The sequence below is a fragment of the Syngnathus floridae genome, chromosome 10, assembly GCF_059516105.1.
Source record: "Syngnathus floridae isolate MCC-2025c chromosome 10, RoL_Sflo_1.0, whole genome shotgun sequence".
Taxonomy (NCBI): Eukaryota; Metazoa; Chordata; class Actinopteri; order Syngnathiformes; family Syngnathidae; genus Syngnathus; species Syngnathus floridae.
In genome coordinates, this window is record NC_142422.1 from 804,473 (window position 1) to 821,300 (window position 16,828).

The window sequence follows — 16,828 nt, forward strand, 5'->3', positions numbered from 1 at the left end:
GAGACTTCGCCTGTAAAATGGCCACCTGATCAAAGACGGGACATTGATATGATCCATAAATCCCTCTCAAGCTCATTCTTTATTACACACACACACACACACACGCACGGTAGTATAGACTTTATCCCCACCATCAATTTCCGCTTTGTGCATATGGCTGCTCGCTGCTTATGCATGTGCTGCAGAGCTGTACTTTATCAAAGGGCCCGTCTTGGCTCGGGGCCATGCATTATTAAACGCACGCGCACGCAGACAATAAAAAGCAGGCCTTGTTTCAGGGCTTTTGGCCGGACAGGTGTAAACGCACGCACGCACGCACACACTGCAGGTGACACGAGTGGAAATGCAGTCAATTAAGTCCGACTGGCTTCCTCTGGAATGGACTTTACTCGGAGCCATATCATAAATCTGCATGTATAGTTTTACATCTAGAAATATTCATAAACAGAAATACGCACACATAAACACAGTTAAAAAAATACTAATTTTTTTGTAACTAATAATAATGAATGATTTTTTGGCTTCTCTGTCGCTCTCAAAGTTTTCCAAATCTAGTTCAGGACCAGGCTGCTTCATGCAACCTTTTGCGGAGGTTTCCACTTCCCCATAAATACACTCAGCGGCTTTGGAACACACACACACACACACACACACAAGCTTGCCGACGTTCCGGCTTGTCGGTGCGTCGAGGCTGGCTGCTCACCGGGGTAATATTCGCTGTCACTCTGCAGAAAGTGAACTTGACAAATTGAGCCTCAAATACTCGCTACGCTGAGCTTTGGTGCTGAACTACTTTTTTTTTTTCATTTTTGAAAGCAAAATCCCTCCAGTTTTCCCTAAGAAATACACTGTGAAATCTATTTTTTATCCCCTGGAATACTGTAAGTCTTTTTTTCCCTCTCAAATGGTGTCATGTATGATACACTGGCGGGTCTTGGCCATGAAATACTGCTTGGCGGGTTGAAATAAATTCACGTATTGGAGCCAATTGTATTGTTGGGATTCAAGGTTTGTGCGGAGGGTCTTTTTTTTTTTTTTTTCTTAACCCTGCGGATCATTCGAGTTGCATTTATTTGTAAATACCATAGTGTATATCATAATTACAGGATTATTTATTCTTTTATATTTTCTCTGCAAGATGGTGGGTTGAACAATTGAGGCATACCAGTTTGGTTTATGTGACAAAAAAAGTGGAATTTGAACAGGGGTGTGTAGACTTAATATATCTCCTGGCTCTGCTGGTGTGTGACGGAGTAACTTGTTTGTGTTTATTTGTGTCATGCAAGGTGGTGTTTTTTGTGAACATTAATTGGATCATTTAAACGCAATCGACCTGATTCGTAGTGGCCATTACTACTTTCTTGCATCAGCTGCTTTTATTTCGGGTTTTTTTTGTCATTGCGTGACAGGTGCCTTCGTTTTTGCAGGTGTGAGAGTTTAGCGGAGGTAAGCAGCTGTGAGTTTGCCCCCGCTTTCACCTCTCACACTCTCACTGTCTGGAACGCGCTCAGTTGTGGGAAGTCCCATAAGTGTGTATGGAAGTGTGTGTGGTGGTGGTGGTGGTGGTGGTGGGGGGGAGGCGCCGCTTCGCCCAAACGCCGACACGCCTGGCAGGTGTCTGAGGGCGACTCTCGTGATCTTGGAGAGCGTCCAAAGTTTGCCGCGCAGTAATTGGAAGTTGATTCATGGCGAGCTTGGTGTCATTTTACATCAGGTGGAGCCAAGTGGTATGCACCCGATGAGATTTCATACCATCATGTGGTCGTGGTGGTGGTGGTGGTGCTGGCGGGGGGGACAGCATTTGACCGGTTGAAACAAAATGGAAACAATCTGTGACATCAAGTTTCAACGTTGACCGTTTGGGGGGAAAAAGCTGCCGTGAAATTCAACCGAAACATAGAAACGCTAAATGAAACGATTCATTCTGAGCATGGCTGGCCGAACGTCCCTCAGAGCTTTCATGCAAACTATTTCAATTCCAACCAGTCCTTGATATCTTTTTTTAACATGAATGCAATCTCCAACTATTTTTTTTTAAATACCCAAATCCGAGAAGTCAGAAATACATTAAGATAACATGTAGCTTGCTAACGAGTAGCTCGCTCGCTCGCATAGTCGCAACACCCTCGCTCCGCCTCCATCGGTCAATGTAACGAAAGCCATACACGCTTTTATGCAGACGGCGACTGGAGCCAAAGTGCTATCAGCCACGCATGGCAGCTCCTCAGCCGCCATTATTTGTCATTGACCCCCGCAAAGGACGCTCACTCCACTCCTGTCACACAACGGTTATTTTGTACGTCATTACAAAGCGCATTAATATTTAGAAGCTGGCCCAGCGCCTGGACGGGGAAGTGTCGCTCGTCCCGATGAGCTTATATTGTCAGCCTTCCACTTTGACCCGCGCGGAGGAGCGGAATAACACGGCGGCGTGTGAGAGGGCAGCGCACCACCGCTCCCGTTGGCGCGTCTGTCACACCTCACGCCCGCTGGCTATTCTCCGTAAATCAGGAGGCGATGGGCGAAATTCATGCCGCGCCGTGTCCGGAGTAGCAGAAAGCGGGTCATGTATATTCAAGAGGTTCCATCCGCTTCCTCTACACCGTGTCCAAAAGACGAGCTGAACTCTTTCGAAGGATGCGTAGGAGGTTGCGACCCAAAACGAGGTGTTCTCCCGCAGAGACGAAAGCGGCGCCGAGGAGCTGATATGAATCTCTCGGCGCTTTTTATCAAACCGCATCGGTTGCGTAGTGATGAACTACTTTAGACGGCTTCGGCGGAGCAAGGTTCACAGGGCTTGTGAGATTTAGCATTCCTTCATTGTTTGTAGTCAGAGTCGGGATGCCGATCTGATCCGGGCATCAAACGGCAAATGAACATTCTGAAGCGCTCTCACAAGATGTCACTTTTTTTTTTTTTTAAAGAACTGTGCTGCAAGTTTGACTGGGAATATTTCACACTTTAGTCACGGAGGCAAACTAGCGATGGGCAAAAGTACACCATCGGAATCTTTTTGGATTGTGATCCAAATTGATGTTTCCCAGCCGACCGGTGACAAGCGAAGGGATCTGTCTGGCACGTTGCCTCATCGCACCCGCCCTCGCTCGCTCAGGCGGGCGGGATGCTCGCTTACCCCGACCAAATGAAAAATCAATACGTGTCCCCCGTCCGTCCCCAGCGTTGTCTTTTTCAGGACAATTGACCCTGATGTGTGAGCATGAGCCCTATTATTTCCACTCGCTTGGCTTAAGAGGTAAGCGATCCATTTCTCAACGGGCCAGCGTGAGGGACACCTCGCACGGCGCCTGGTGGTCAATGGCCAATTCAGTCAAGTGGCGGCCATTGAACAAATACTTGTTCATGAAAACAACGGAGCTACTTTTTGCTAGCACGATCGAGCTCATGGGTCTTTGGGCGTCTGGCTCTATTTTAAATTACTTTCTGGCAGCACTTTTCAGAAATGATGGCTGACCTTTGACTCACCTATCTGAGGATACAACTTTTTATTTTTTCAGGGGGAGACATGAATGCCTAGCACCAACATTCCCCCCCCCCCCCAGAATGTTAATCAGCACCCGAGAGCTTTAGTTGTTGGGAGATTGGTCATTAGAGAGCGAGTTGGAAGACATTGATTTTTAATTTTGACATGCAAATTTGTTTGCCGCCCTATTTGTACAGTAAAGTGACCCGCTCGCGTGGCTCTCAGCACTTCTGGATTCCACAGGGAATGTAACCACACACTGAAATAAGCCAGAACGCCCTTAAAAAAAAAAAAACAAGGTTGTAAAGCTGCTAAGCTCCAAATCTTGCCTTTTTCACACCTCGGGGGTTGAGTTGCAACTATGCCAACGTTCACAATTGTTAGTTGGAAAAGTATGTTAGCCGCAACGGGGAAGCGCCAGAAAGTGACGAGGGAAGGAGCGCCGCCGCCGCCGCCGCCGGAACAATTAAGGCATCCGTCCCGGAGACATCGTTGACAAGACACCCAGCCAGCAGACTGACACATTTGTCACATTTTTGGGCGTTGGCGTCACTGACGGCACTTTCTCACCTCCGTGACAGCGGGTAGGGAGGAGGGAGGGGGGTTAACGGCGGCGACGCGGCACACTCACCCGCCCCGCCGCGCCGTGCACTTGGATTAGCTATCATAATATGATGACAGTAATTGAGCTCGTCATAATTGCTCAATTGCCAATCCGTTCCCTCGGGGGTGTGAGAGGCAACTGTTAGTGCTGCGCAAGGCTTCATTACAAGCGGCGTGATATCGAGATAATTCACTTACGCCATTGCATGACTGGCACTGGCAGACATGACTCTGCGCATGGCCGCCGACTAATCCGTCACAAAGTTGAGACTGATTTTTAAATACACGGATGGCAAAACTGAAATCAAACTTTCACTCCAACCAATTTTAAGTACGCCTTGCAGTCTGAAAGATACACTAAGGAACAAAAATGGCCCTTTTTGTAATTGCTCATCATCTCCAGTAGGTTGCAGTAGTGGCAGTGTCACAAATTAGGTGCAGTACATAAAGAGTGTTCATAAAGTTATTCAGCAGATTTACGTTTCCTTAGTTGTTTTCCTTGATGTTGAGGAAGCAACATTATACCGAGGTAGGATTTTTATAGCCAAAGGATACTATTTATAGCCGCGGCAGAGAGTTGGGGGTGTGCAAAATAGTTGCTTCCCTGCCTAATGTCAACACCTGAATGTCCCACATTGAGGAAGGTGTTGCCAAGTCACTTTCATGAAAAAAAATGGATGAGATTTTCTCTCGCCGGAATCTGGACCAAAGCTCCTCATCTTCCTCTTCTTCTTCCCTCGCCACAAATGAGAGGCGGGGAAAAAAACAGAATTGGAAAAAACAGCTGAGGGTGTAAATAATTCATGCAGACAATATGACTTTTTTATGTAAATTTGGTGCATTAACCCTCTATTATAATGATGGACGACAGATACGGGTGATGTTTCCTTGGTAAGAGCTAATGGATGACCATCATAAATTCACTGCACATTTTATTGTGTTGCTGAGGAAAATTGTGCCTGCAGGCAACATTGTTTACTTTTATGTCAGGGAGGAGGAGAAGGAAGGAAAAAATCCTGTCGTCGTCAAAACGGGGAGAAAAGGGGTAAAAAAAAAAGATAAAAAATAACAACAATAATCATGATAATAATACACAGAGAGCCGTAGTTGGACTTTGGCTGGCAAAGGGCCCTCGGCTTCTCCTCGGAGAGCGCTTCTCGCCGCCGCTCGCAATTACTCACTCCTGGATTTGGAGATTTGGGGAGGTAAAGAGGCGTCATTTTTCATCATGCTCTCCCGCCACGACGCGAGCCTCGGTTTGTAGTCGCCCAATCAAAACGCATACGTGATGAAGCAGCCCAAAGCCTGTTGATGCTGTTTTGGTTCTCTTCTTAACTATTGATGAGAAGAAGCAGCGCCGGTTGGCCCGTCCGTCATCCCCAGCCGCCCCCCCTCCGCCCCTCTCCCCCTTCTGCCCCGTAGGCTACCCCCGGGCCCTCGTCAAATCAACGCCCTCCCTCCTGGATCTTTCCTCCTCCATCTTTGATTCATCTTGTAATATGGGCTGGCTAATTAACAGCGCAGCCCGCCGTGCGTCTCGTGTGGCTTGTTTTGGGTTGATTTTTAGCAAGCTCTTTTCCAGACCTCCCACTGTGCCTGGCACTCATTTTCTGGAGTCCGAAACTGACGTACTCCTGACAGTCCATCATGTTGCTTTTTCTGAAGCGAACAGCAATCGGATTAGATTTCTGTCTGTCCATCCATCCATCCATCCATTCATTTTCTATGGCGCTTGTCCTCATTAGGCTCGCCGGTGAACCGGGGCCGACTCGGGGTACAGCCCAGACTGGTAGCCCGATAATCGCACATAGACAGGTATTCGCTCTCACGTTCTCACCTCTGGACAGTTTAGAATTGCCAAGGAGGTTAATGATGAGAGCCCAGACATTTTTTCCCCCTCATTCTCAGCTTAGCAGAGAGGGGAGGGGTGAGCAGTTACACAGTACCATCCTTTATTTATCTATTGATTTATCTATTTATTTATCTATTTATTTATTTTGTATTTATTCAGTTATTTACTATATATTATGTTTATTTATTTATTTATTTATTTATTTATTTATTTATTTATTTATTTATATGTTTGTTTATTTATTGATTGAAACTTAACACATACTTCAAGTTCCAAATATTGTATATTTAGTTAAAAAAAAAATCCTGTTGCATGGCGTCAAAGCATTTCCCATGAAAAAATGGGCTGCGAGGTCTCGTTCATAAGTTTTCTAGCTCCAGTTGTCGTAAGTAAACGCCGGCCGACGCGTACCACATGTAAGCAGACAGATGCGCGTGCATGCAGCGTCAAACTGCAGATGTGGAGCCGCGGCAGATGGTGGCCGCCAGCTGTTTTACTCACACACATCCACTATGTCAACACGCACATCTGGGCTCCCCGACTCTTCTCCATTGGGTCACCCCGTCCGTCCCCAAGGATGCCCCGATGCTATCAAACCCTCTTATAATGCAGCCGAGTGGACGCTCGGAGTCGTAGACATGGGCCCGCGTAAGCGGCGGGCGGCGTGCTAAAGACATGCTAATTAGCCACCCAGCTGCCTGGTGCCACATCCCATAAAGGCTCTCGCCTCAGCGCCGGCCGGCTCCTCGGAGACCTCCTCCACTCGCCTATTGTTAATTTCTCAATTTGTTCGCCACATTTCCGCTCTGGTTTTTAGCACGCTTAACCTTTAGCGTCGGCTAATGTGCACCTTTGTCAAACGCGGGCGGGCCAAAGTGATGCCTCCCTAATGATTCACTTAGAGTGCCCATTCTAATGAACAAACGCCAGCCTCAGCGGGGAATTGGATGATTATTATCATGTACATAAGGAATTGACAAAGTGAATGAATAATACGCTTTTGTGAGGCCTGCTAAGGTATTTAGCAGCTTTTGTTTGTGCTTAGAACTTCCATCCGCCGCCTCGGGCAAAGAAGACACTTTGTTCCGCGCGGGACCGGCGCACGGGGAGGCCCCGGCGAGCGTCGGGGGAGTTCGCTCGCTGGCTCCCCGCCCCCCTCCCCCCCTCTGTCTTCAACGCAATTGCTGGAGGAAAACCAAAGCTCGGCGCCGTTTCCCCTCTTGTTTGCTGGCACGCAGAGGGTGTTTATCTAGAAAAGAATAACTTGTTTTATTCATGTCGACGTTGGAACGCGCTGCGGCCTCCTGAGAGTGAGCGAGAGAGCGAGAGAGGGGGTTGATGGGGATTCGGGGATGAAGCGCAGTTGCTTTTTATCACAAAACTCGAGCGTACGTGCTGGCATAGTGGCGTGTGCGAAAGCCTCCAGCGTCGAGTCTGGTGGCCACTTTTGCAAGCCGTGTTGTTGTCCTATTTGATGAATAGTCCATAGGCGATTTGAAAGAGGCACCTTACTAGAGTGGGCGAAATAATGATCAACCAATTACCAATATTCTTGATCTCAACTGGTTGTGTCTATAAAGCACATTTCTAGAAGGTAAAAAAAAATTATCTGCACATCAATGCCCCTGGTACTTTTATTTTGAAGTTATTCACAACATAACAGCCGTCTTGACTTCTCGACTCTAGGCCGTTTTTATTGCCGTCACAATTTTGAGATCGATAGGTCGTCATCCTGAAATCAATATCGCTAATTAAGTAGGCTAAAATTAATATATAATTCCGCTGACGATGTATTAGACGTCTCTGTTGCCAGCGTTTAGCGGCGGTTGCAGCATTAGCGGCTAAACAGCGTTAGCGGCGGGCAGCCAGCCACCCAGCCGCTAAACTAGTGCCCAATGAAGATCGGCGAGAGCCGTCACATTACTTCGGATAGGATATCCCAAAAGAAATATCTGCTAGCTGAAGCCCTACCCAGAAATTTGGTCCAGAAAAAAAGCAAAACATAGCCTAACATTGCATTTATTGTGATTGTTTATTTTAGATAGCAAGCTCCTCAAATGACGTACTTTAGGATTGATCATTAAGAGCGGCTCAAGTGTGAAACCTGGCACGCTTCCTTCCCAGCGAGCGCCTGTGGTATTTAATCCTCGACAATTAAAATATTAATCAGCGGACCATTAATTAAGACGCGTAAGTGCTCGTCGCGGTTTTATTAGTGGCACCATTTGGCCGTCTTGAAGTGACAACCCAAGTGGGGCCACTCTTGGAGAAAAAGACGATAATTGGCTTTGGCAATTCCATTTCCACCGGCGCAACATCCTCTCACCCGCGCCCACGCCGACCCATCAATAATTGATCTAATTACTGATATAGTGGCATGAGTCACTCCCTATTCAGGAGACAAACATGATTATTTAATAATAATAAGGCTTCCAAACATATGCAACGTCTCCTGACCTGCCTACTTGACTCAATTTTTAATGATGCGTTAATACAAAGAGCTCGAGGGAAAAAAAACACAAAAAACAGCACAACAAAGAGATCCACTAGTGACCTTGGCTTTCTTCATATCAATTTAATGATTGGGAATAATAACCTGCAGCGCACATGTGACGTTTGGTCAAGATTTGACCCAAGTCAAATGCTGAATTACGAGACATTTTCGTTTTGTGGCAAGTCATCCAGCCTTGCCCGCATGCAAAAATGTTTGATCAAATTGGTCCAAATTCTGACAACATCTCTCAGATGCTTGCAAACCCGAAAAGAGCCGAAAGAGTCACAAACAAACCCCTCATAGGTCAGACTTCCCGTGTCTTTTCAGGCATAACCCTTTGAGACTTTTTTTGTGGGTCGATGCCTCCCAAATTTCACGTTGATAAGTTAAACTGGCTTCGGGGGTCGAATTGAGAAAAAAAGGACTCTGGGTGGGTGGGCAGCCACCAAAACAGAGGGAGGCTTGTAGTTGGCTTTGGGGGCAGAGTCGGTCGGGGGGGGTGATCTGAACACTATCCACATCCCATAATGATCCCAATAATGACCCCCGACAACACACGCCGACATAAAAAATAGTGTGCAAGTGTGTGAGTGTACGCGTGTGTGTGTGGTTGGGATTATGAGGCGCAGTAAAACACGGAGAAACTCAGTGAATATGCTGGAGGTAAATGAAGTCCCAAGGGTGTAATATTCACCTCGCCGTAATAATTCTGCCTCTGTCAAAAGCCAGCCAGCTTTGCTCTAAGTGTGTACAGTGTGGGTGTGTGTATGCTCTGGAACTACACGCACACACACATACGCATTCGTCTTCTCTCACTCGTTCTTTTCCCTCTCGGTGGCGACAACTGCGAGCTGTGCCTCAGCGGGAGAAAGTTGCGGTACGTTGTGTGTGTTTGCGTGTGCGCAAACCACAAGTTGACTTGGCCGGCCGGCCGGCCAGCCGCGAATGCGCGTGGAAAGGCGTCTATTTCCATCTCCTCGGATGACTGAGGACGCTTCGGGGAAAAAGGAAAGAGGCTGCCCACTGAGGGACACGCTGGCTTGCGTTCTGGGGCTTCGGGGCGCCAAAGCGCGCTGATCGGAAGGACAGATCCATTAAATGTGTGCGTGCGTGCGCGCGCGCGTGTGCACACGTGAGCCATTTTTGCGTGCGCGCGCGCCAGTCATTTTTGTGTCTCCCGAGCAGCCAGACGCAATGAATGGCGCTCATTAGCCCCGTGTTAGCCTTGCTAGCTGCAAAATGCCCCGTGGCAATGAGGTCATCGCCAAGGTCGCGACTTGATTACATGCTAATGCACTGATGTGCTGATGTGTGTACTCACACGTGCACGCACACAGACTTTTTTTTATCATTGCTACATGATAAGAAGATGACTGGAAAAAAAATTCTAAGCAAAAAAATATCGGATTTCTTTTTAACCAATTAGTTAAAATATTTGAAGTGCTGTTCGTAATGAATTCTTGTACGATGAAATATTTCTGAAAAAAAAAACCCATGATTTTTCATTCAAAACCAAATTGTACAACCTTTGAACTTGAATTTTTTTAGATGACTATCAAAATGACTGAATTGTACAACCTTTGCGCTTCACATGAAATTTTTGTGGGAGAAAGCATGACTTTTTTTTGTTGACAGAATTTTCCCGTCTACACTTCTTACCTCTAGGGGGAGCCCCGGAGCAATATTGCTAAATATTCAAAGTGAAGTCAGTCAGCCTTTTGTCATGAAAGATGTCCACATGAAGGCGGAAAAGAAAAGCCTGAGGGTTTCTTGTGTTCTCTGTCATCGACATTGATTTAGCACCCGAGATATTTCATTCCCCAAATCACATGATCGACCTTTACCGAATATTAAAATCTGCTTTTATTGACGGATTTGCTTGATGTTTAAGAGTTTATTTTAATTTTTAGTAAGTCAGGTTGTCGCTGAATCTTGCTTTGATTCATCTGCTCGGGAGTCATCACGTGGGCAGCCATCGGGCTCCATTTACCAGATAAGAAAATTGTATCTAATATCACCTGAATTGCATGCATTCATCTTGTGTGCAATTTCCATGGTGGACAATTGCCGTTTTACCTGCAAGCGTCACCCCAGGGCCCGAGTTTACCATTTCTGGCGCTACGCTGATAAGAAAAATTGTTCAAGAAGCGCAAATTGTAGCGACGTGGGGGGATTGTTTCGGTAAGCAGAAACAACCACTAGGGGCCAACACTGAGCTTGGAAAGGAGCATCTTTAAGTATTGAAATTGGAAACTTACAAGTGTAATACGAGATCAGATTTTTGAATTGAATATTTTCAAAACATTTGTAAATCTTATTTAATGCACAAAAAAGCATCTCCAGGCGAGTGACTGCGCGCCACATCGCCGCACGGGCTTGAACCCAAAGCCCTCCAAGTGTACGGCAAAGCCCCCTTACGTGAAATTAGTCTCAGTGGGAAGGCAGGAGGCTTTTTCCTCAGTCAGCCGCCTGGCCCCGCCCTCTCCTGCCCGCCCGCCTGGCTACTGTCACTTGCGTCAAGGTGTGCGCAGGCAGCGTTAATTGCCTCAACGTGTGTGTGCGTGCGTGCGTGCGTGCATATAGCGGTCGCCGAGCTCAGGTGCACCTTTTGGCCGCTCCTTGCAAATGAGATGCAGAACCTCCTTTTCCGCAGATAATTGACCCTGGGGATCCGCCTTCCTTCCCTTGCTCGCCCCCTCCCTTCCCCCCCAGCCCGCTGCCGCTGATTGGTTGCAAGTCAGCAGGTTGGAGTCCGACCTTTAACCCGGCAGACTCTCGTTTCTAGTTCACACTGAAAGTCGCTCCACTTCCTCGAGCTGCGACACTTCTTCATGCCCGAACATCATATTGTTTGAAATGAAGTGGGCAGTGTGGGAAAAAAAAAATGCCGATCTGCAACTTGGGTCAATTTGCAAATACATTTTTTCTTTAAAGCTGAGCCATGATTGGTTGCGATCCAAGACCTGTGATGTCATTTGGACGGCAAGTGCCAAAATGGCTTCCCTTGAGATGGAGACAAACGGCTCCAGTTTGCTGCTTAGCAAAAGCAACATGACTCAGAATGCTAAGTTTAGGCTGGTGGGGGCACATCCAACATATTACTGTCAAGAAAATTTTGGAGTTGACTTCCCCTTTAAGATTGCATCCGAGTGGTCAAAGACAGATCCATTTCCAATTCCTGCAAATTCAAAAAGGTTGATCGGTTTCAAAGATTGTCCTTGAAATCAACTGATATAACTTGAAAATGAGTTCCAAATGATTATATTGTGGTTACATTTGACACAATATCCCATCTTCACTGGTAAGAGGATGACTTTGTGTGAAGATTGTTTTTTTTTTCCCCCCCTCCCAGCGTTTTTTTTTTTGCATGTGCGTAGGTGTTGAAAAAATGGCTAAACGCCTGATGCGGTGTAAGTGAAGAGTGGCCCATGCTTCCATCCGCCAGCATGTTGATCCTCTTGTTTGTGTGTGAAGCTGCGTTCACGCTTGTCTGTTTGCACGTGTCTGATGTCAACTCAATATGTGTTCAATTGGCTCTCTCCCCCATTTTGGCGGGGAGGGAGGGAGGACGGGAGGGAGGAAGGGAGAGCGGGAGGGAGGCCATCCAAGGCAGAAGGCGGTAGCGCTCGCTCGCTCGCATTGCATTTCATGCTTAATTCTGTGTCAATTAGCGGGCCCGTTACCTTCCCTCTAGCGAAAGGGAGCGGGAGAGAAAGACGGGCCCACAGAAACCCACGTTGGGGCTTTGACAGGCGCGGTGTTCAATCATTTATCCCGAGGCCCCGGGGCCACGGAGTCCTGTCAACAAACATTCCATTGAAATCATATCAAGCCCCGTACTCTTTCCCTCTTCTTCGCCTGCCGCTTTATCGCTTTCATTCTTCACCCGACGCTTCCTCCCTCGGCGTGCGCCTCCTTCACCCACCTTTGCTCGGCTCCCCCCCCCCCTCTGTGAAAACTAGTACAGGTATCACTACTCGATATCGCCGAGTAGTCAGAGTGGAAAAAAAGTGGTATTGAATATCTGTAATTATCAAAAGATATACTATGCTAGGCATAATCTACGTGCTAAACTAAGCCTGGGAAATAATGAAATTAAGATCATTATTTTATTTGTTATATTCTTGCAAGTAAAACAAGGCCAAATGTATGTTGTTTTTCAATATTAATAATAATATTTCACCTACAATTCATTACATTATAATTTAATACATTTATAATCCATTAAATTATAATTAATGAATTAATTATTATGAAAAGTCCAAAAAACCAAAGTGGTCATATTTTGTCAACAATTCGGTGACCAAGAAAAAAGAAAAAAGTTCTTCTCGAGCCCTGCATCCTAACCTTGCGTCACAATTGTCTAATTTCAGCAAGACCGAAAACGGTGTGTTAAGTGTGCTGCAATTGTTGAATTTTGACGAAACCATCTCAGACACGCATATGATCACCTCAAACACAAGGGGGTATACAAACAAACACACACGTAGGCGATGAGTAACATCTTTTGACCCAAATCTCTTCTCCAAAAGCTAGCAAGATGTGTTTGCGCATTAAATAGTTTTTGATATGTGATGAAGATGAAAGCAGTCTTTCATCACAGCGTGATCCGCATTGCACACGTTGGAAGCTGCTGTCAGTTTCAGGAGCCGCTCTCCTCTTTTCCGCTAAATATCCAACGCACCATTACCGGCGATTCCAAATTAGAGCACATTATCACATCAGAAAAATGCTGATGCTGGATATATTGCAGGTAAAGTGGATAAAGGCCAAATCTATGTTTTTATTTCCTCCTTTGTTTTATTTTTTTTCTGGCCGTGTTGTGCCCGAGGCTCCAAACGCTGATGCGTGCAGTATGAAAAGGAAGCTGTATCTTCCGCTCGGTCCTCCGAGCGTCGGTCCCGAGAGGAGCGCAACTCACCTGGGCCTCAAGCTGATAAATAAATGTATCGGCTTAATTATTAAAGACAGCCCAAACGAAGATAGATGCCGCTTCTCAGGGACTTGTGTTGAGGTCCGACATCCACCGTGGTTGTTCGGAAAGTGGAATGACGTCAAAGATTTATTTGATTATTTTAGATGTTTTTTGAATTTGATTTTTTTTTTTTTTAATCATCTGCCAAAACGTAAATAAAAAAATAATAATAAATGACCCAGCATTCCCTCTTGGCATGCTCGCCGGCAATAAATGAAACGGCGCCCGCCGACAATTAGCACCGCGGTGACACTCCATTCATTCCCATCCGACACTCGATGACGGACGGAGGACGCCGGCCAAGGCCTGGCCTGGCGTCCTCTTTGCCAAAACACGGCCAGCTTGTGAAATAAATACAATACGATCGACACGCTAAGCTCGGGGGACCCCCGTAATCCCCCTACCACTGTATGCAGGTCAAATATATACAGCTAGCTTCTTTCCATTCAATAGCAAATCATTTGCTCAGAGCAATCAAACGGGAGATAAACAAAAAAGTCATCCATCCGGTCTAATCTCTCTGCGGAGCGCCAGGCTGGATCAATTAATTACCTCCTGCATGTTTGACTGGGGGGCATCGCTAATGATCTTGAAATATTCATTTGCTTTTTGTCCAGGGACTGACAACTTGTGTTGCTGTCAACCTGAATGCGGAGACAATATCCGGCGTTTTTAACCAACTGACGGGAGTAGCTTTTATTTTGTTTCTTGTGCTGAGTAAGCAGCCAGCCAGCCAGCCAGCCAGCCAGCCAGCCTTTTGCTCGCCCACCTGAGAACTGGAAAAGGGGCAGAGCAGAGACAGCACATATTCAAATATGCCCTTTGATCCAATTTAGGAAGGAAGGGCTGTCTTGCAATCAGGCTTCGTTTGATAGAGTGGGCGCTTCAAATAAAACAATCATTGGAGACGATCTGTTGATGCTACACCACGAGGAGAATCTGCAGACATTTTATAATTATAAAGGGAATAAGGAGGAATATCACACAATCACTAAGGCCTCCTTGACAGTAGTTAGGGCTATAGTGCAGAAGTCTGACATTATTGTTCAATTTATTTTTGTTGTTTAGTTCAATCAAATGTGGAAGTGGTAGCTGTAGCGGGACTGGGACATTGTTGACTTGACTTCCCCTTTAAGGTTTTGGCAGTGACAACACTCTTCTGTCATTTTAGCTTGCCCGATATTTCGAAAACATTTTGGGTGGAAAATCCGGAAAGGAGGAGTCGATAGGAAGGACACGGGCCGTGTTGTCGTTAATGCGGGAGGAAGTCAAAATGTTTTCAGGCAGCATTTGGAATCAACTTCTCCAACTTGCCCTGAGCGTCCTTGGCGGGGAACATATGAAAAGGTGTTTTTCTTTTTGGCGCTGGTGAAAAGGAGCATTGAAGGACCACCAGGTTTTTCTCAAGTTTTTTTTTATTTTTTTGGGCGATGCCTGTCATGAAGTGAGCGGCGGCGGGAGTGTATTGGGCTGCCAGCTGGCACGCACGGGAAGCTCGCTCGCTCGCTCGCTCGCTCGCACGTCCCCGAGATGAGCGAAGGGCCAGCTGGAACGGCGCCGAGCGCTTGAACAAACTCTGTGGGCCCGTCCTGTTACAAGTGACACAACACGGGACTAATTGTGCATTAATCAGTGCCTTCACTTTGCTCATCCCGGGAGCACATTCTTGCATTGCGCTCATTTGTGTGCATCTCCCGGGAGTCCACCTACCTTTTGGCTTCCACTTTGACTCGTGGCGTGCTTCTCCAAGTGTTTAAAACGCTAAAGAGCAATGGCGTATTATGCTGCAGGGAAAATATTTCTTGTATTCACGTCACTCTTCTCCATTAAAATGGTTGGATTCACCGTTAAGGCTGAATGTAGTATATTGCCCCCTGGTGGTGATGGATGTTATCTCTTGTGTATTAGTATGTTTACACAAGTGGCGAGCATTTTATTGGAAGGGATTTTAAAGCCGTTAATATGGGCTTAATAGCTTATGTGTTTTTATTTAATATGGTACAATCCTATACAGTTTTCTTAAAAATGTCATGGTGGGAACGGATTAGTGGCCTTTCCATTGAAATGAATGGGAAATGTTGATTTGGGAGATCTGACTTGAGTACGTGGTGTGACAGTGAATTAAAAATCAAGGTAGCATTTTATTATTACGATGATGACGTCTCTGCGTCTCGGGCGTCAATATCGAGGAAATGAAAACAAATCCCCAATTCCACCTTTTGGCAGAGGCCGGGCGCTTTGCATCCGGGTTCCCCTCGGAGACATGCACGCGCCACGTCTGGCTCCTTCCTCCGCCGGGTCAACACTAGACGGAGCAGAGGGGGTGGCGGCGGCGGCGGGCGTGTGTGCACAGATGCTTCACAAGTCAACCTTTCAATTAGGCCTCCGAGTATAAATATCCGCGGCTGATTGGAATGTGCACAAAAGGGCCCCCCGGTCTTGGCCAGGTTCCAAGGGGTCCGGCGCTAGCTGGCTGGCTGGCTGGCTGGCTGGCTGGCTAGCTGGCTGGCTGGCTGGCTGGCTGGCTCTCTGGAAGCCGCCCATGGTGACTTTGTCAATGCTCGCACTTATTCCCAGCTCGCCTTTTTCCATCTCGTCACAGCTGAGGGTGCTTTGGTTGCGGGTTGAACTTTTTTGTTTTTTTCTTCACATCCGCATTTCCAGTTCTCCTTTCCAGCTTCTGTCGTTCAAACAAGCTCAAGCCGAAGCCACACAGTTGGTTCGGTCGGCTACTAGATGATTTGATTCCATGTTAGCATTAAACTAGCAGACACCACACCCTCAAAAATCATATGCCCTTTGTTACCATGCTCAGGCCTCCCCACCCCCGCAGACGTCCCAGGAAAGTACCCCCCCAAGTCTCCTCTGCATCGCCGTGGAATCAGCAGAGATTAAAAATTAGGGGATTAGGTTCCCCTGCTCGGCCTGTAATCCGAGCAAACAATGCACCCCGACACCGAGTGGCAGCTCCCGAGGCGTGGCTAAGTCCCTCGTGTCAGTTATTCCTTATGGAAGAGTTCTCTCGGAAAAAAAGACGCGTCCGCCACCTTCTTTCCTCGCCGTATCCCCCCCCCCCCCCCTCCCTTTCTTTATGAGCTGCCCCCGTAATGAGATGGTACGGGCGGGCGGGGCCTATCTGCTAATAGGGTCAATGGAATAAACTGTTTACTCGGAAGGGGGGCAAAGGGGGTGGTCAGTGTTGGCACAAAGTTGGCGGATAAACGTTGGTCTTGTCTGGTCCAAGTCTGGTTTTTAGGGACGGAAAATACAAGTTGGAACGCCCACTAGAAATTGCGCCATTTTTTGTCATTATTCTGTGGTGGGGTACTTTTTTTTTTTTTAATCTGAAACTTTATATTTTTTAGGTGTTTTTGAATTTATATTTAAATATAGTATATTGAAAATATATATTTTTTCAATTTT

At 46.7% G+C, this 16,828-nt stretch overlaps 1 long non-coding RNA gene across 1 annotated transcript in view; it reads left to right on the forward strand.

The window, feature by feature from the left end:
* The window catches only part of LOC148391536 (uncharacterized), a 133,188-nt gene that overhangs the window by 109,351 nt on the left and 7,009 nt on the right, over positions 1-16,828 (forward strand). The gene's annotated exons all lie outside the window — the stretch shown is intronic.